This window comes from Rhipicephalus microplus, chromosome X, assembly GCF_043290135.1.
Source record: "Rhipicephalus microplus isolate Deutch F79 chromosome X, USDA_Rmic, whole genome shotgun sequence".
Taxonomy (NCBI): domain Eukaryota; kingdom Metazoa; phylum Arthropoda; class Arachnida; order Ixodida; family Ixodidae; genus Rhipicephalus; species Rhipicephalus microplus.
Genome location: NC_134710.1, coordinates 210,208,782 through 210,230,691, shown reverse-complemented (window position 1 = coordinate 210,230,691; position 21,910 = coordinate 210,208,782).

Genomic DNA, 21,910 nt, shown 5'->3' with positions numbered 1-21,910 from the left:
TCGCTGTAACATATTGCATTGTTTATGATAAAAACAAAAGCTTGTTTATTCGATTGATTGATTGATTTCTTTTTTTAATTCCGTGTTTTCATTGATTTTTTCCCTTTTATTTTTTGTTTCTTTGCTTCTTTTGAGGGCGAACAAATAATTATGAATCACTGCCAAATGACAACAAACAACGCACTGTTTATTTTTTATCCATTTTCTACACGTGTCGCACTTCGCTCTTTCAACTACAACCAGTTTCAAATTTCTGCCTTGTTGAAAAAAACAAAATTCAAAAACCATGTGAGTGGCCAAGCGAACTAATAAAACCGCAGTAAATATAAGGAGCTGAAGCATCATCACGTCGCCGCCGTTCTGACCAGTTGCACTGTGTATACTTTGTACCCGAATGGGGGCAAGTGCCTTTCGTACATGTCACTGGCGATTCAAATTTCGCAGGCGGGCTTCTTTCTACTTCAAATTCGTGGCAGGTGATGACCGAAAACACAGCGTGGCTCTTCCATTGGAAAACCAACACCTGCTTACGCGTAGGCTGCCGACCGCCCACTGCGATGACCCTCAGTCGGACGTGCCCTTGATAGTACGCTCCTCACTGTCTGGCGGCCATCCCGCGTCATCAGTGCCGCAGCGGCACCTCTTTCTTCGTTAATCCTCGCAGAAGTATTCGTCAGTCGACGCTAAAGAAGGTACACTCCTCAGCGGGGGGCGCTCAGGAACGCTTTCGGCGAGACGCTCGTCCGTTGAGTGCGCTGGTGCCCTCGCAGACTCTATAAGCTTGAATTTACAAAGAATTCATACGATAAAGCACTTGGCACAAATAGGCGTCGGTCGATCGCGACTGCAACCACACTATTTGTGTAAAGTGTGTTTTACACAGCGTTCTGAAAATCCTCAAAACGAAGGAATGTGTGATGTTGGCTCACCACCTTTGTAATTACTTTTTCTGATGCAGTAGCCATCTCTAGATAACTAGAGACAATATTTATATAGATTATATAAATAACCTAAGAAGGAATGGGCGGTCAGGTTAAGTAGGAGAATTGAAGCCCTTCCTGCAGAGATCCCATTGGCACTTTGAGAGATCAAGTGGAGAAATTTGACTGAAATCAGTGGTTAAACATAAATACTGTTGAGTCGAGCGTACGTACATAACGGCGGCACTGTTTCCGACAACGGTGCGGGGTGATATTATTTCTTCAGCATTGACCTCGTGCTCCACGCATTCTATCATGCGAGCGCAGCCTGCACACCCACGAAGCGAAGTACACTGATGGTCGATTATAGCAGCTAAATGCTCTTTGTAAATGGCTCCCCGCCTTCACAGATAATGTGTCTATATCTTGCAGATTACATGACCTTTCCTCTTGCTAACGATTTCATAGTGAGAACATGACGACTCACCCCAAATATCACTACATATTTTCATCGTTGAACCTTGTCTCAAGCTGCGGTGTCTCAGCTTTTCTATCACAATATAATGTCTATGTTTTGATGAAGCAAAATGATGAAGTGTATTCTTCAGCTCACAACATCATCAATGCATCATCATCATCAACATCATCAACAGGACTCGCTTTCACACAAGTATCATACTCTAGAAATGTTCAAAAAAATCTCATCCCATCCAAGGCACGTGTGCCGAAAAACATCTTGAGCTTGAATCATGCGCAAAATAAGTTTCACTCAACTCGGATGCTAGGCTTTTCACTAGAAAATCAAATGATGAAGAACACTTGTGAACAAAAAGTTTTTTTTTTTAATTTGGCTCAGAATGCTTACAGCAGCACTAGACGTAGTTTGCCGCAGCTCTATCAAAAGTGAAACTACGCCTTATGTCGCCGACGCTGGATCACAGTATTAAGTGAAGGTCATGACACTGCACGGCTGCCTTCTTTTTTTTTTTCGTTACAGCCTAAAAAAAGCAGTACATCTGTGTCGTTTATTGTAATAAACACAATGTTAAGACAATAATAGTTAGTAGCTGCTTACAGGAGCTTGCTACAAGTCACTTGCTACGTGTGCTAGGCCGCTTCGCATAGCCTTCGCATAGCCAGTCGTACACGGTCTACTGGATGCTTGCGCGAAGCATGCTGCTCAATATTGGCGTTTGCTTGAACTAAACTTTTGCACGTTGCGGACAGTGTTTCCGCCTTACTGCAATTTCTGATCTTGCTGCCTGACGATGATAACATGTTGGAGTGAATACTCACGACCGAATAAAGCATGCGTCAGCTGCAACAGAAGTCCGACAATTACTCAGGACATACCAATGCAATGCCACGCTATTCACACCGCAAGATCAGTAGAAAGCTCTCACCTTTCAGAGGCGTAGGGTATTAACTGCAGCGTCAAAAGTCAAAATACGCAGAAGCAAAAGACATTAAAAAGTAATCACGAGACGAAAAGGAAGAAATTATTATAGCTAGAGTCTTTGCTGGCATAAGTAACAGTACAGAAATAGAGGCTCAAACGAAGAAAAAAAGATAAAAAAAATGGAGCCAGAATGCCGGACTGTAACGGAAGACAAACTAGGTGATTATTTTTCGTCGCCCACTTTCAAAGGGGGAATGCCAATGAATATACTCATGATCATGGACTTTTTCCTCACGCATAACACTAATATGTTTTGTGCAATGTTTCGCACACTTACTTGAATAATTCTTTCTTATGAAGCTCGAACTCATATTTTTAAGTACTTTTATGACGTGAACCAACTTGATTATTGTGAAGTATCAACAACTTTTGTTTTTGCGGCAATAATATAATTTCATTCGGCACACCGAGGAATGGGTAATGCCCTCGAAATCCCCACTCTCCTGATTTAACTGCACTCTGCACACTGGTATACTGGTAAGAAAACTGTGCATGGTTTTATTATTCATAATATGTTGCGCGCACGTACGCGTCTCGCAAATGGATGCGGCCTCCTGAAACACCGAGAAAATTTAAACGTCACTGTGCGAGCATTCTTGACTCCGATGATGGCGAACGCAGTGCTTGTGCTGGTGACCAAACGACATCAGTATTCACGCCACCTTCGAAGTTTTTTCTCGTCTTATAGACATCGAGATATCACTGAAATTTTTCAAGAGCTCAATTACGGTTTTACAGCAGTCGACAGCGTTATAAGAAAGCCCGTTTTTAAGTATTGTGAGCAACAAGCCGATAGTTTACTTTCCCTTATTAAGAAGGCCGGTTTAGGATAAATACAGGGCATTTCATAACTGAGGCCAGACTAAGCTGCTTCTCCCAACGCCACGATTGATTTAATTTTCTCGCTGTGTTTCTTTCTCTCAATCCCTTCAGTCGTCTGGGAATCACTAATTGGCGCATGTATTATCTTTCTCTCTCAGCGAAACAGAAAGAAGCTCTCACCAACGTGCGCTCGCAGTCCGTATCAGAGTTGTGTTCCAAAAAAACAAAAACGCCGGTTTTTTTTTTTTTTTCGCTTTCGACTGAACAAAACGTACCTCGAGGTATACGTGAACAGAAGTGCAAAAAGGTGACGAGAAAACCCGCGTGCACGCACGTAATAAGGGCGTCGTTTCTCGCGCATTATTATATCGCGACATTTGTGCAAAGTGCCTCAGGAAAGAGTAGGCTATCTTCATAGATGAGCTGACATCAATTTCTATAACATGCGCGGAACAATGCGGCTGTAATTTAGAGGGGTATCAGTCGGCGTTGCTTTTATCTGTACAGGAAATGCTATCCAGCCGGCGCGCACGTTCGTAAAATCGGAGTGTGTCGGGCGAATAAGCATTAAGCGGCGGCAGGTCAAACAGATGTGATGCGGTCTGCGACGAGATGCATCGAAAACTACTAGCGCGCGTGCACGCACGGCCCCCATCACACGTCGCTTCCCCTTCGGAGGGTGGACAACACCTGCGCGATGGGGCTGTACCGATCTGCTGTTCTCGTTCATTAGGGAAACAAGGCCACCCGTCTCCGATGCTCGGAGTGACGCCAGCCGGCCGTGAATGCGGGCGACTGTGCAGGCGAGCTGGCACTGCGCACGAAGCCGGCCGGGCGGGCGACGACGCAGCGTGCCTCGCACGAGGTGGAAACACCATCATCGCCGTGGCGTCTCACAGAGCGGCCATTGTTAGCGCCGCTCTCGACGACTGCCAGCAGGGAAGGAAGGATGGCAAAACAACGCTCGAGATGCGTTCATGCGGATTTCGTGCTTGAGGCGGCCTCTTTCTTTATATGTATATAAAGACAACGTTATTTAAGGATACGTTGCGTCGTTAGGGCTCGGATGTGTCACGATCGCTTTCAATGGAGCGCACGAGAGTAAAAGGCGAGCCAGACCTTTCTGGCCGCGTGACCCATCCCGTACATAGCCGGGACTTGCCAGAGCTCTTCGCGCGCAGAGCGTCGTATAAAGTCGGGTACGCGGATGAAATGTGTACTCGGAGCCTGCATAGCACGCTTGGCGAGGTTCAGAGGGGAAACACTGCGCAAGCGGGCAAGTGGAAGCGAATTTCGGTCGTAATGGCAACGAGTGAAAGATGAAGTCCTTTGTTGGCCATTCGCTCGCATGAGCAAAGACATTCATGGCTGTGCGAGCGTACCTGCGCAACGGGCGTATATGTATATAAAAAACCTGGTTTCACTCGTGCCCTCTCGCGCAAGTTTTTTTTTTTTCCTAATTGAAGATAGCTGCGGGTGCATATACATTAGTGAGCTTTCTGGATGCTTTTCAGGGACGCATTTTATGTAGAAAATGAAAAAAAAACAAGAAGATAAAAGGTGAATCGCTAGAAAGATATGCCAGATGCGATGCATGCTCCGGAGACGATATATCTATAGAGTTAATATACAGACTCTAAAGAAAAAGCTCCCCATAGGACCCATGCATTAAAACCCATAACCGCTTGAGTGCCGCCATGATGGAACAATACTCAGCTTTCGGGTGACACGACCATAGTTATAGAGCGAGAACAGAACGACGACATATGGACAAGAAGGAGACGAGCGCTTGTCGTAGTTCTGTTCTCGCACTATAACTATCGTCATGTCATGCTAACTAGCCCAAACCGCCACACTTCTAAGTTACATTTCGGGTGACGTTCACTCGCAGTCGCCACAACATGCTGTAATTACACGCGGCATTTTCTCTGTTTCGTGGATCTCTGTTACATCGCAGTAACAGACTGTCCCATGAAGTCGAGTTTTTGGCGCATGGCAGCAAAAAACACGGACACTGACTCGCCCGGCGTGCAAGCTAGTCTGCGCAATCGGCTGCACGCCGCATCGCCACGCTCTCAATGCTACAAGAAAGGTGGCGCCATCTACTGAAGAAAAGACTTGTGGGGAATGCTGGACAAACTAGGTGTGGAAGATGGAGTCACTAACCTTTTAAAGGATATCTATAAAATAACAAGGTAGTTATAAAATGAAACAAAAACAGGCATCCAAGCCCACAGAGATAGAACAGGGGCATAGACAGGGGTGTCGTGTCACCCTTGTTAATCGTGATGTACCCACGAGAATTAGTGGCCAAATTAGAGGAGAGTGGACTTGGCTTCATCCTCTCTTTCATCAAACAAGGAAAACTCGTTGAACAGGCACTACCACCATTGATGTACGCAGATGATATAGTGCTAATGGCCGACAACAAGGAAGATTTGCAGAGATTGATGGACATCTGCGGTAATGAGGGAGATAGGTTAGATTTCAGATTCAGTAAGGAAAAAATCAGCAGTCATGATTTTAATGATAATCAAGGTAGTGAGCTTAGAGTACAGGAAGTCACGCTAGAGATAACAGATAAATACAAATATCTGGGCGTATGGATAAGCAATGGGACCAAGGACCTAAGGGGACACGAAATATACGTAAGAACTAAAGGTAACAGGAACGCAGCGGTAATAAAAAACTGGGCACTATGAAATTACCATAAGTACATGATGTTCTGAGAGGAATATATGGAAAGGGGTCATGGTTCCTGGTCTGACTTTCGGCAATGCGGTCTTGTGCATAAGATCAGAGGTTTAAGCAAGATTAGAAATTAAGCAACGTGGAATAGGTAGGCTTGCCTTAGGAGCTCACGGGAATACACCAAATCAGAGAGTACAAGGTGATGTGCGATGAACATCATTTGAGGGCAGGGAAGCTAGCAGCAAGATAAAATTTGAGAAGCGATTGAGAGATATGGGGGATGAGTGTTGTGCTATGAAGGTTTTCAGCTACTTGTACATGAGGAATGTCGAGACAAAATGGAGGAAGCGAACCAGAAAATTGACGGTTAAGTACTTAGGAAAGAGCAGGGGGCCAAACCAAAAAGAATTATCGGTTAAGAAGAAGGTGAAGGAAGCTGAGACCGATATGCGGAGCATTGGCATGATTAAGAAGTCCGCACTTGAGATCTATCGAACTTTTAAGCCGGAAATTGCCAAGGAAAGGATCTATGATAATACTCGGGGTAGTTCTCTACTGTTTGAGGCCAGGACGGGAGTATTGCGGACGAAGACTTTTCGGGCCAACTACGAAGTGGTGTACCCGGTATGCAGTGCGTGTGGAGAGGAAGAAGAAACTGCCGAACACTTGATAATGTTCTGTAAAGGGCTTCACCCTATAGTTCAGGATGATGGCGCAGAGTTTTTCAAAGCACTGGGGTTTAGGGACCGGGAGGGCAAAATAAACTTTAAGCGGGTAGACTTCACTAGAAGGAGGTTGTCTGATTGGTGGCTAAAGTCAAGGCGCGAGTGAAAATTAAACTCTTCACTGCAAAGTACGAATCCTCAAACTCTTTTTTAAGGAAAAATAAATAAATATAGTTTTTGGTTCATTATATATTACGGCTTGGTGGCGCTAGCCACCGCCCGATCTAAAGGGTACAGCCATATCATTCCACCCATCCAATCTCCAAACGCTCCTCTCTGCGCTCAGTAAATTAGATAAATGGCCATTGTATCTTTCCTAAAAATAGTTTATATAAATTCTATACAATTTTTGTTTACTTATAATACATAAGCACGTTTGTTTACAGTTTGTATAGCGAAAATTTGAGTGTTTGAAACGTTTAAATGTAGCGATTCTTTAAGGTACTCTAATGGACCATGACAACGTTTCAAGATGTCAGCGCTTTTGTGATTATAGTTTTTCCGGCCCAGCTTTTTCTCTAGAGTCTGTATATTAACTCTATGGATATATTGGGCTGCGCAGATGTCATAACGAAATCGCTGTTTGTGTCTTCTGCCGGATGTCCTTCACGGGCGATTAAGTCTACACGCACTGCTAATGAACACAATGTTCCATTGCCGTATTATTTCCACCGCCGCGCTATAGTATATAAATCTGTGGAATGGCGGCAGTAATGAGTTGCCCACTGAATTCGTTCCACACACCGTGAGACTCAAAACGCAAAAAAGAAGAAGAAGAAAGAAAGAAACGAACTCTTGCAAAATCTCACAACATCGCTGACTGCGGCGAACATGGGCTGCTTGATGTGTTTTTTGTTTCTTTGTAATGAATCACGCTTTCTACTTAGCCGCAAGTTAGTGAATGGTCTCCCGAGGAATCAATAATATTTGTTGTGCACAGACTACAGTTACCTTAGGTCGTCTCTATCACTCTCTTCCTTCCTCCAATCTGCGGCATAGTACAATGTTACGACCAAATAGCAAGTAAAGTAATTACACGAGTAATTGATATGACTTTACTCAAGCGTACGTAGATTCGAACACAACTACGTACGCAAGATGAACGCAACAAAAAGTACGCAATGAACGCTACAAAAAAGAACAGCCACAGGTAACGTTGAGTTATTGCGCAACTATATCGATTCACCAGAGGTTTCGAACTTTATGGAGGACATTTCTATCAGGGTCAAAAAGGTTAATGAACACATGCTAACTATCGATGGAATTCTTACTCTTTTTTGAGGTGGCCATAAGTGGTACAGGGCGTGGAAATGAAATACGTTCGCTGAAGCCATCTTATGAGTGTATGAGAAGCATCTGTACACCAGTACAGCCTCACTCACACATGCAACACCAACCACACAATGTTGTTGCTTCGGGTGTTGTATTATCGAACTAGTTAGCCATTATGCGTAAAGAGAGTGTGTTGCGTAGCATTTTTGTTGCTTTCTTTTCTGCCTATAAAATTTCCCGTAAAACTCCTGTCCACATTCACTCGGCTCCTTCAGGAGAATTCTTTGGTTATCATAGGTAATCATAGAGCTTATGTCAAACGTCATTCGACATAAAATTTGTTGTCTTCTTTCCCAACCCACAATGAAGTTCGGAATTGAAGTTGCACACTCAAAACCCATTTGTTATTTTACACTGAGGCGGAATATTGGGAGCGCATATGTGTTCAATCAACCCCTTGAAGAACGTAATCATTGAACGGTGAACATGTTCGCACAGTTGTGTCTGTGTAAAATTCGCAACTGCCTTCGCAGGCGCAATAACACGTAATTAGCTTATCGCCCATTGTCAGCACCTTATTTACGTCATGATCATGGTTATCATCATTATTACTATTTTGCTCATAACAATAATATGCAATTATTATTTCTGAATTTTGACATCGGTGAATAAAAACAGAATCCAGAATGCGCCTTTCTTTAGAGCGAAAAATTGCCGATATCACGTTTGGTGCTTAGGAAACTGCCGAAACAAGTAATTCGCGATAAAAAAAGAAGCACGGCTAGCGGAGGAAGGCTTAAGCTCGTTCAGTGGTGCCCCGAACGCCGCTCAGATATACGGACAAAGGCGGCGCGCGAAAGCTTGCCGAAAACAGGATAGGCTTCACACGCCAACCCACTTTACGGCACAAAAGGTGACTACGATGCCAGTGGCCGACGCGGCTCCCTTAAAGCGTTTTCGGATCCAATATTGCGGAGATTTTCGCCGTTTGCTTCGCTCTTTGAACCTTTTGAGCTGCCATCTAGGTTACAGGGCCACATACACCGCTATCCCTTCGGCGCCAAATGTGCCGTTTTCAACCGGAACCGATTTATCATCGCATGCCGTTTCGCGAAACGCACGGCAAGGCAACGAGATCGCGAGGAGCAGGCGAAGCAAAGCGTAGACGGAGACGTACTCACTACGGCCGACACGTCGATCACAATGGCGATGATTGTGTTTCGATATTGAAGATATGACGTGCAGGGCTCAACAGCACTGGCTGAGCATCGAAAAATTCGATATATGGTAAACAAACGCGGCTGTATTGAATTCCCACCGATTACGATATTCATCTTTTCCAGGTGATATAGAAAAAAGTAAGTGTATAAAATTCCAATTTAAACTTTATGGTCGTCAAATTGTACACTGCACATTTCAATACATCTCTATCACAAAAGCAAAGAAATAATTGTGTTGATGAAACGAAAACTACACTCTCCTGTAAGCCCTACTTATGAGTGTATCAGAAGAAAATGTACTTCGTTACTGTGTAGATTCATAGGTGAAGGACAACGGAGAACCATCGTTGAGAAGGCAGGCTTATTAGCCTTCCCGGCCAAAAAATATTCTCCTTGAAGGAGGCGCTTTCGAGTGGATGTCGTCGAAAGTCAATAGTTACAAATGAGCCACGACGTGACAGCGCATGTGTAAGTGACCGGACTGATTTTTCTTCTTCTTCTTAATAGGCGTGCCTTAGTTATTGGCAGTCGGTACGTCCATCTAGCACCAGATATCTTTATGGCGGCTTCACAGCACTTACGAAGATGTGCTGCGCACGATTCTCGGGTTCATGGCCGCGTAGAGTTTGGTTCGCTTCGAAAATACCTACCATTTTTTTTTCTTTCGAAGTTGTGAGAATTGGATTTTCTTTATTATTTATAAAAGGTGCGGACGTTGTACTCGAGTCAACCTGCAGCTTCTTCTGACATCCAGTAGAGGCGTCCTGTATGAAAACAACCATAGATAATTGAGACGGGAACCTGTTCTTTCATATTATTCGTCGCATCCCCTACCATTGATTATGATCTTATCTGGTGCACCCTTTGAAAACAGTGTACTTTTACTGAAATGTTCTATTGATATCTTTTATTTGTCATGTCTTCTTTTTTTTCCTCTGATGCGGGAAAGAGCTGGTCCTGGGAATGGTGGTTGGGAAGGGGTGAAGTTGTTCAATTAAATACGGCATACCTGTACGACCTTGCATAAACGTCTCGATTCTGTTGCGGTTTTCAAATCTGAGAGTCGCCTCCTTTTTCCGTGCCTTAACTGCGGCAATGTGTTTCGCGTAACTTGGAATAATGTCTCTCACCATGAGGCACCTTGATAAGTCAGTTTGCTGTCGTCCGAGGCTCGTGCTTAGTTGCTAAGTGTGAGGGTGACACACTCTTAATCAGGTATCGGTGAAATACTGGCAATATCCAGAAAACCATGCGAAAAATGTCCGGTTTCCTAGCTATATCCAGAACATGAAATGGTACTTGATCAAGAGTGTAGACTTCATTGAAGGCGCTGTGCTACGAACCGCATGTAAGATCCTGCTCAGAAAATAGCCACAGGTATGAGAACGCGCTGGAGAGGATGAAAACGGAAAGAACGAAGACGGAGATGGGGTCGTTCGAAAAGAGGTTAAACGACGGGCACCATTTACGATAGTGGATTCCTGGTTTTTGTTAGTCTCCTCACACGGAGCCACCTCCTTCCCGCGTCTGGTTATATCGAGACTGGCGCGTTAAGATCATCGAGGCGAAAGGAAGAGATCTGCTTGAAGCGGAATGGCGTTGGCCCCCGTACCCACGGAAAGCCAGAAGGAAAGTAATAAAGGGTTTTCATGCCAACGTTCTTACGGTATACATTAGAAGCGATGGAGTCACAGGCTATTTCTACTCACAGAGGCGAAATTTTCTCGGCAATTCTCGTTAGCTGTTCTTCTAATTCTTAGTAAGGTGTAACACACGATAATTTACGCTCAGTATAATAGGACAATTTTTTTGCAGGTGTGCAAAAAGAGCCCTTTCTCGAGGCAGCGGGCGGAGTACGATGCCTTCTGGAACCCCGTGTAAAAACATTTCATGACGTCAGGTACGTAGTACATACATGTCAGTGACTGCGGGTACGGATCAGGTATGCATGTAACAAAGAGGGGGAAGCAACAATTTTACGGCACTAGTTAGGCTCCCGGCATGTTCGACTATCATTAGGCGTCTCGAATATGCATTTACCACTTAATACACTCCCACTACGAGAAACATTAGCAGTTTAGACATCACGAAAGCTTATTCACTTCATTTTCTCCCGATGATTGCATCAGTGCCTCCCCAAATTATTTGATGTGCCATAATAAAATACCAAAACTTGAACAACGGCGTGAAACGCTCCAAAAACGGTTTTATTTTTTCAAGAAATACAAGCGCCTCGTCTTAAACTTTCACCCGTATATCTATCAAACCTGTGACGTCACGTATAACCCGAAGTTGTTGAACTGAATTGACACCATTTATATAAAAAATTAATGCATTCACGTTCATATTTACTCCACACTGACGGGAGAGGGAACGTCAGTGAGTGATATGAGGGATGTCGAAGCCTGTCAACTAACAACTGGTCGAACCATAATCGCTGATGGTGATTGCGAGTAGCCATCAGTATGAATGGGAGAGGGAGTGGTCCCTAGTATATATAGTCGATCGTGATTGAGTGCCTGTGTGTGTGCCAGGAACCCACAGAAGCGTGAATGAGCATTGGCATGTAACAGTGGACATGAGTGTATTGAAGTCCGAGTGCCGACGAAAATGTGTGCACACGTGTGTGTGTGAATGGGCTGGGCAGGGGATCTGTCGACCTTCAAATAGACTAATGCTTTGCATAAGAATAATTTTTATCGCGATTCTGACATAAACAAGATTGAACGAGAGCTGGTATTCAAATCTTCGCTTATCTAGCTCGCTGCATATGTGCTCTGCAGTTTCAACCAGATATGGCGAAATGTTTAAATGTTTAAATTTGAAATGTCGTATTCGTGCTGTTCAGTGCACTCACGTGATTGGATGGCATTCAAGAATGCTAGCGAGCTATAGCTGACCTCCGCCGCTGGGCAATTGGTTAAATTTAATTGAAGTTTACACGTTTGAGCGTCTATGTACACAAACGTTTGTTGAGGCAATAATATAGACAACTGTAGATTCAAATAGGGCGTTTATTTTTCATGCTTCAGAGTACATGTACTTTTGTGACAAACTACAGGCATTGGTTTTTTACTGCTTATGCAAGCAAATTGCAAAGTTCGATTAATCAATTGATTAACATAATAAAGGACACAGAATAACCTGTGAAAACATTTTTACAGTACCCACGCTGCAGTGTGACTGAGCTATAATGTCTCCATTGCGAACCACCAGGGAAGGTGAATGAGTAACTGCACTTGCTGTTGTTAACCACGCACAAATATACAGATCACATGCATGGACTAATAACCAAAATTCGCGGCAGTACATGCTCTTTATTGAAATCCTGCTGGATTCCCTGAAGCACCGACACCGTGAGAAGACGCTTCGGGGTAGAGGTGCCGAAAGGAGGCAAACGAGCCCCGAGAGGTCATTTTTGACGACAGCCTCGGGTACCGACGATCCGGGATCAAGAAGGGTCATCAAGCTCTGCGTGATGGGTTCAAGAGAACAGCTGCAATCCACTGCCATGTCTCAGTGACGCCTTCATACATTTGCTGATATAGGTGACGATAGGCATTCGTTCACTCCCTTTAAATTTTTTCGAGAAACAACTTAAGGGTTTTAAGTATACGATATGAATTACTAGAAAACCAGTGAACACATCACCAGCTGCGGCAGCTCGCAACTGAACGTACCTTAAACTTGAAACAGAAAGCCGTGCCAAGTTGGTAGCTATTTATTATCATCATCATGTCCACGGCTATACGGAGGCCTTTCCCAATGATCTCTAACCCACCTGTTCTGCACAGGCTGATTCTATTGCGTGGCCGCGATTTTTTTATATCGTTGCCCCGCCTCCCCCTTTGCCGTCCACAATCGCGCTGTGCATCTCTTAGTGTCCATTCCGGCGTTCTAACCTGACGTGACCTGCCAAGGCCCATTTTTTCTCTTTTCAATTTCGAACAAAATATCTGCTAACCCTATTTTGTCTCCTATTCATTCTGCTGTCTTGCCACCTCTGGGTTGCCCTTATTAATCATATTACATTCCATTGAGCTTCGTTTGTATATCTTCGAGGTTTCTGCCCCACATGCCAGAACTGGCAAAATATGATGGTTGTGCGCTTTCCGCTTGAGTGATAAGACACTGGTCAGCAGATAAGAGTACCTGCCGTATGCGCACCAGTCATCTATTTCTGGTTGAATTTTTTTTGCATTTTACAACATGCGAATTACAACTCAGGCACAAGAACGATAATTCGAAAGTGAAACGCTGGCAATATAATCTCGAAGTTTGCGCAGTGGAATGAAAGGCAAGAACAATTGGCGCGCGATAATGGAGAGGCATCATCGAATCATCGCTCCTGAATATATATACACTGCTGTGTTTTTTGAAGATCGCTTTTGGTCACAGTGTGGCTTTGCGTGACGTATATAAAATCTCACGTGTTCAACAGCTGACGCGATTGATTGCCCACCTTTTCTAAATCATCCTGCCAGAGCTCACGGAAAGCGATCATTGTGATACCTGCGACTCGAAGAACGATCCCGTTTCACTGTCTCCAATGATGGTGGCTTAGACGATACAAAGTAGTCGAGGACTGCCTCGCTGACAAACGCCCTTGCAGAAGGTTTTAGGAATGTGTCTTGCTTCCATCACAAGGTCGATCCTTTTATTTTATATACCCGAAAAGAAGTTAATTTGTTATGTAGGAGTGCACATGTATACAATTGCGAGAACATATAGAAAGGGTATAGAATGCTGCACCAATGGACGATAGGTAGTTTGTACTCACCACGTGTTATAGCGATTACGGTGCTGCAGGCTGTTGACTCGAAAGCTGCCAGTGTGGCCGCAGTGGTCACAGTTCGATGTAGGGGAAATGCTGGAGACCAGTGTACAGTGTGGTGTCAGTGCGCCTTAAAGAACACCACATGGTCTGAATTTCTCAGGATCTTCAATACATCGTGTCACTCTTATCGCGGTTTGACCCGTAAAAGGCTTATATTTTTTTTTTTTTTTTACAAATGCCGCGCAAATGACTTATTGCACGTGTCATCTGGCTTATATATAAAAGCGATTGTGGCTAAAAGAAAATTCATCTGCGTGAACTATCCCTAAATTACACTCCAGCATATTGATAATACAGTTTAAATAAACTTGACGTGCTATAAATAATTACCTAATGCGTTAATAATTACTTTTACTGCTCTCGTTTAGCTGGACTTGCTTTCTTGTAAGGCGACGCATGTAAATTGTAACTTACTTTCAATATATGCATCGACTATGTCGTATTTACTCGTTCTCTATGGCAGGTACTGAAGGTAACGTATTGTTGAGTCGTTTCGCAAGAGCCTCGTGTATGTACCTAAACCGCGACGAGTACAAAAAATGCGGTTTTACTAACACTTTTTCAAATGCGAAGCATTCCTTAACGAACTTCGGCGACCTTGAGCATATCTATCTATCTATCTATCTATCTATCTATCTATCTATCTATCTATCTATCTATCTATCTATCTATCTATCTATCTATCTATCTATCTATCTATCTATCTATCTATCTATCTATCTATCTATCTATCTATCTATCTATCTATCTATCTATCTATCCGCCTACGACATTTAGCTCTCCTGGCCGTTTCGATAATGTGGTTGATACCAAAATTGATATGGCATAACATGACTGCATGACGACAACAATGAACTAGCTATATCATAAAAACCATGACACGTATGTCATGAATGTCATGATTTACTACATTTCATGGTCTTGCTGCTTTTGCGGTGGTTTCGTTCACATGACATGTTGCAAAACTAGTATGGTATGACATGACTGCATGGCGAACATAATTGAAAGACCCTAACATGAGAATTATGACATGCATGTCATGTAAGTCATTACTACACGTCACGCTCACGGTGCGCTCGCGGTCGTTTAGCTAGCTTCACATATTCAGAATTTGGTATTACGGGACGTGAATGGATGACGAAGATATATGTCTGGTGTAAGCAAGAAAATCATGAGATGCGTGTCATGTAAGAACATGACTACTTGCCACGCTCATGCTGTGCTCGCGGCCATTTCGCTAGCTTCACGTATTCGGAATTCGGTATTACGTGATGCGAAGGGACAACGAAGGGAAATCGCAAGTCCAAACATAATGATCACGACATGCGTGTCATGGGAAACATGACTACATGCTACGCTCATAGCGCGGTCGCGGCCGTTTCGCTAACTCCACATATACCAAATTTCGTATCACGTGATGTGAATAGACAACGAAGGTAATTGACACGCTCAAATATAATAATCATGACATGTAAGCCATGTACGGCATGATTTAAATCCGCCTCGTAACGTTGCGCTGATTTTAAAGTGACATATCAAAATTCCTCATTCGTGCTTCACATATCATCGATTCCCACTGTACGTGGGATCTGCCAATTATTTTTTTCGTACTTTTCACGCCGTGGTATACACCGGCCATGCCACACCAACTACACCATCCACAAATGGGCTACTTGCTAAATAATCCTGGTGTATATCTCATGCACGAAAGAAACAGGATATACAGGGAGGTAAAGTGACAAAAGGCAATATTTTTTTACGATCGTCCGTACTTCCCGAACGCGCTTTATGGGACATCTGCTATGCGACGCTATCGTGTCTCTGTGCGTGTGTTAGTGCATAGAGGCCACCGAACGGGTCTCTGCGCTTATCTCTCCGCGCTGAGGAAGGACGAGGTAGCTCCGCAATCTCACCGCACATCGCGCCCTTTGTTCGCAAGAACTGATTTCAGGGCTTGAAACGTCCAGGAACGAGTTCTATGCATGTTACACAAGGTGCAAGCACTTTCTTTTCTTCTTTCTTTCTTTCTTTCTTTCTTTCTTTCTTTCTTTCTTTCTTTCTTTCTTTCTTTCTTTCTTTCTTTCATGGCGCGGTTATAATGGAGTGGAATATGCAGAATTATGCCACAGCACTGCGAACACGCTCTGTCATTGACAAGAAACTTGTGGTTTTTCTTGGAAATGTCGAATGATTGTTCGCAAAATTTTAATGGAGAGTATGCCTTCATGTGGACAAATATATGCCCACACGACTTCAAAGGACGTATAGACGACGACGACGACGACGACAGCAATAACAACAAGAACAACAAAGACCACGACAACGACGATGAGACAGACAAGCAGCCCGACACGAGAATGCGAACGTAGGGAGAAAAAAAAGATGCATATACGTTGGAGTGCGGCCACGTTTTTAGATGAAAGCCTCTTGTATAAAAGAATGGAGCAAGGCAGTCACGTACGAGTAATGTAGTCGTTTAATCAATAAGTAAATTGCTGTCCTCTAAACTGACAAAGGTAGACATTTCAATTGATGCGCCATCACCCTGCACGTTCCCTATGACAAAGCACGGTGTAAAAGCGTCTACGTGTTCGGCCTTTATATCGGAATGCGGCTGCCTTGGAAAGTAGCGGAATTCGTGGGGTGGTGCTCAGAAACGGAACGCCGTAATCACTTGGCTGCCGCGACGATGACCTAAAGTACGTTACGCTATCGTCCACGAAATTCATTGCCTGTAACGCACAGATGACGAACGTTCACACTATTTGCGCTCAATGCGAACTGCCTTCGGTGAACCATCCTTAGGATTGCGGCTTCAAAATTTCTTCATTTAATTCCGAATATCGAACGAAGTGTCTCGATCAGCTGCGCAATGAGCCTCCACGGAGCCGGCTGCGTCGCAGCGAACACTCGATCTGTGCTCGACGTCCTAAGCTGTGAAACGAAATGAGCCGGTGATGTTCTTGAAAGAACGAGTGAAACTCTAATGGAGTTGACCTAGTTATCCTAATGGGTGTGAGATAAGAGGTCTGGGTACATTTTGGGCAGAGTTACCACCGTAACGACTGTAAAATAGCTTCAAGGAACGAATCTCCAGCATGCGGAAAGCCAGAAAAGAAAGAAAGAAAGAAAAAAATTGAAGGGAAGCGCCACAACTGCCTAAAAGAATTGCTTTGCGTCAACCCCGGCCGGTGCGACGGAGGCATATAGAACCAGCGTGCACTGCACATCATCCCGTTTACCCAATATGAGCCCGTAGTTGATGCGCGGTATTTGAGTGCTGCGTGAGGGGAGCCCGAAAAGCCCGCACGAGGAAAAGTCGCCATAGGTCACGAGAAAATAAGCGGTGTCAACGAAGAGAGTGCTGACCAAAAATGGAAGCCGCTGACAGCCATCCGTCCACACTCGACAGGCGCACGCGGGCATGTAGAAAGAGTGACGTGCGCATTCGAAGCGCGATTCTGTGACGAATTGACATAAAAGGCACGATGCCCGTATACGCGCTCCGCACGGTAGAAGTTTGTCTTCGGAAGCATGAAAATAACTACGTCAGCCTCCTCATCCGTAATTCTGCTCGCGCACAAAAAAACAACATGCACACAAATAAAAAAACGAGCCTTGGCTGTTTCAAGACTTTTTCTCTCTCAGCGAGCAGGCGACGCAGCATCGTTGAGACAAGCGCTCTTCGAGAGGCTTTATCGGTTCTTCATCCGTATCCACACAACTATACAAAGGCAACGTGCGCTTTAGGAAGCCGACCTCGGCTGAAGGCATGTTACAAATTGGAAATAGTAGCCGGCACTCTTCGCGATTTGGCACAAACAGGTAGGCACACCTGTAGCGCGCTCGTTGGCGGTCAGCCGCGCAGCGATTCGTCGCGGCAGCGGGCTTGTCTCGCGCCACGCGCATTTCTTTGGCATCGATACGAGCGCGTCAGCAGCCGCCGTTGCGGCTGTCGTGAGTCCATCACTTGAGAGGCTGCTCGATTCACGAAGCACCGGTCGAAACGAGGATGCTATTTCGGCTGACGAGAGTCGTGTCCTCGGCGTTCCAGAATCGCCCCGAATGGGGTTGACGCTGCCGAGCCGGTACTCGCACCGTCAGCTGACAGCCACGAGTGCGGCCACTGCGCTGCACGTCTGCGGCGCGAGACAGCAGTGAGCGCCTGTGCCGATCGACGACCTCTCCCACTAGCAGCTGCTAGTTCAAGGATCATCGGTCAGTGACGCGCGGTTACTGCGATTCGAGATGGTGGAGACGCCCGCTGCGCAGCTCCAAGGACCCTCTTGACGTGCTTCATAGCCGAAGATTCTGAATGACTTCCACGTCCACACGTGGAGAATGAGACGATCAACGATAACCCTGTACAGTGAATATACAGATATGAGATCGAGGCGGCAGAAATATGTCCTGGGTACGGTATGGTCAGCCACTGCATCGCCATATACAATAAGGTTCCTCGCCTATATAGTATGAGAGAGCAATGAATACAAAACAGGAACAAATTATCCAATGCATGAGCCAGCTGGCTACAGCGTGCTGGGGAAAGTTTATAGAGAGATTAAAAGATGATAGAAGGAGACATCACCAAACAAAACAAGTTCGGGAAGTATAGACACATGGGCCATTAAAAAGGCCGGAATGCTACAACAGCGCTAGCACTGACAGTTGGCCGAGTTGGTGTAGGTTGATATATGGCTATGAACGCGGCAAAAAACAGCACGGAGCACACGGGACACGGCGCCCGTGTCTGTGTGATTTTTCTTCATCTGTTTCCCGTGTTTTTTTTTTTTTGCGCCGTTCATAACCATGAATAGCGCTAGCCACTCGTAACGTCCTTATAGTTATTCATAATGTGCCATATAAATGAAGGTTGCAAATAAAGTATACATCGATCTTGGCACGCACATAAACAACTCTACGCACGAAGTTTGCATGGTGGAATACCTGTGCCAGCCCGCGGAGCTTATACGAAAAGCCGTAGACCGTTAAAACACCATATGAACTCTTACGGTGCTCAATGGATGTGAGCGTGCGAAGGGGAGTAGATGAATGGCTGCCGATGCAGGTAAAGTTGTTTTTTTAATGCGAAGCATTCCTTTCCATACTGCCACCACATTTGGCGTCTCTCCGCATCTATCTGTCGATCTAGCCGCTTACGTCTGGGTGCTCTCGTGATCAGCCCTTTAGCTTAGCGTGAACCAAAATTAGTATGGGAGGGCAAGATTTTTTGACAGATATGACGCGCTGATCAAGACATTAATGTCATAATCCCGTCGCGTACGTCGTCAAACACTTTCTGCCAGACAGTGGCGCATACCGCGGGTGGGTGTGAACCACTGGTATGTGGGTATGTGCCACAGGTTATTGACACTTTATATACCCAGGAATGGCGAGAGCACACATGGCCCACTTTATCGCGTGAGCGTTAAGAAAAACCTGACATCGGCAGCGTTGACACAACCAATCAATTATTGGCCGATACCCCACAGTGGGTATGAGCCACAAGTGAAGGTCAACAAGAACAAGAACAAATGCTAAGAATAAATGTCAGGAACCCAGCAAGAATCCAACCCCAGTATTTTGCGTGGCGATCAAGTATTTTACCACAGAGGCACGCAAGGTAATCGGAACTACTTTTCAAATCGACCCTAATGTTTGTGAAACATCAATCGTGGTTATAATGCTTGCCATTCAATTTTAAAAACATTGGATAAGTACTCCTATGAGACAGCTGTCACGTCGGCTTAACGTCAGTTGTAGTTAGGTGCCATGCACTGAAGGTGATTTATGTAGCAGTGTCTAGGGATATACCATATATACTCGCGAGCAACAACACTTCATATCAGCTTATTGGTTCTGGTGTCCCTAATACTCATGTTCCTGTTGGCATCATTGTGACAGGGCAAACAACTGTTAAATAAACGTCTGTGACTATTTATGCGTGCGACATTTGTGCATATATTTTGCATGATTTCACAACGAGTCGCCCAATAAAAAAATACAAGGTCATCTTCCCCCCACATGCTTCGCATAACGTCGGTTCCCGAGGTACGTGGGATCTGTCATTTTTTTTATCTAAGTAATTTATCAGTTATTAGTTGTTATCTAACTTTTTGTTTCTCTTTTAAACATGAAGCAGATTGAGCAAGCGATTTACAAAGAGTCGACTGTGAAAATTTCTCGAGCCCCTGGCAGTAGCTAAGCACGGCAGAAAATGTACACATACACAATGAAGCAGATGAACACAAGCGAGAAAACAAACGCACCGCATATGAAAGCGCATAGGACAATCACTGCATCCACGAGCACTCATTTAAGGCCTAAACTGAGTTGTATACTGTTCATAGTAAGTTACAAATACCGAGAAAAGATGAGTATCAACCACAATAAAAGGTTTTTGAAGTCAAAGTTTCACAAAATGTGAACACAAACTTCTAAAAATGTTACTATAAACTTAAGAGGATTACTTAGTTGAATGTCTTGTATAATTATATAGTCTGAGCCCTGAAATATCTAATCAATGCATGTAATTTATTCAATAAGTGCGGTAAATTATTGTTGACTCTTTCCAAGCTTTATGTAGATCAACAAGTTTTACCTTTCCAGAGTGCTAACCACTCTGTGTGGTTCGTGGAAGTGTTTCCTTCAGGTTTTCTGTTTAATGCACATATTCCTTGTATAAAATGGTTTAAGGCCTAGAGAAACTGTTTAAGTGTGTCTAAACGCTTATACTTAACAGATAACGTTATTTATTATCCTCGCTTCATTGGGCAAGTGGGGGGAGCAGACATGCTATAAACAAGGTTTACAATTATCGGAAAAATTCTTTTTTGATCTCTCAGAAAGGTGACAGCAATTGTCTACTTGGTCAGGCCCGGTTTTAAGTTACAATAAACTAAACCGGAGAAATTAGCTTGTAAGTAGTTTCAGAAATGGTGGTAGTAAAGAGCACTCTTCATTTATATTTGCCTGAAATATGGCTTAATTTAGTACAAAATTAACCCAACCTTCTCATATTAACATTTTGGAAAGTACTCAAGAACAGTGACCGACTTACTAAGGTTTAAATTTTGACAAAAAGCGAAATTTTGTCCTGCTGGCATTACTCTTTTTCTAGTCATAGAAATGACGGCTTTCCTTCTTTGTGAATCAATATAGGGGATTCATATTCATCCTCAAGTGCAATGCTTTCATAAACTTATCCAACTCAGAAAAGAACGCATACGGATACAAAGAGGCCGAGAGAACCCTCGCATACTCAGCGTGTTTCGGATATCTGAGAATGCGATGAATGTGCACCGTGTCGATCACGGACACACTAAAAAGTGTAAGAGACTACGAAGAAACCCCTCGATGAACCGGGGTTTTTTATTTAGCCTGCAGTTACATCGGTTAACAGGCACAAACACACACAAGCACTGCACGAGCACACGCTTATTGCAAGAAAACGTTAGTGCCTGAAATCTGTGTACTACACAACGAATAAAAGCTGAACAACAATTTCGGCTACCTGCTCTGATGCAGCACCAATACTTCTTTATTCGAGGCATCCGTGCTCTTCGTTCTCCCGCTCACGGTCTACAACAGCTCGCGAGAGCATCGAGGCACAGTTCCTGTCGCTAACGCCACGCGTATCGCAGTATAAAACCTCCATACTGCGTGCCGACAAAGCAACAGCTCAAGATCGCTCTGCTCCCGTTTAACGGCGAGACCAGTCGCGGCGATGGAGGCATACTAGAGCTGTTCACTGCGCAGACCGTCTTCTCTCCTGTGGTTATAAGAAGAGGAAAAACACTCGTCTATAAAGTGAGGGACAAAGTAAATAGAGAAGAGTGTACAGAAAGGAGGTGGGCACAGAGAAATATATACCGGCGACTCTCTTTCTCTGACATAGTCGGCCTCGAAATAGCAGCCGAGGAAAAAGTCTTCGGCAGCGGTGCGCGACCCCGATGCGCGACGCA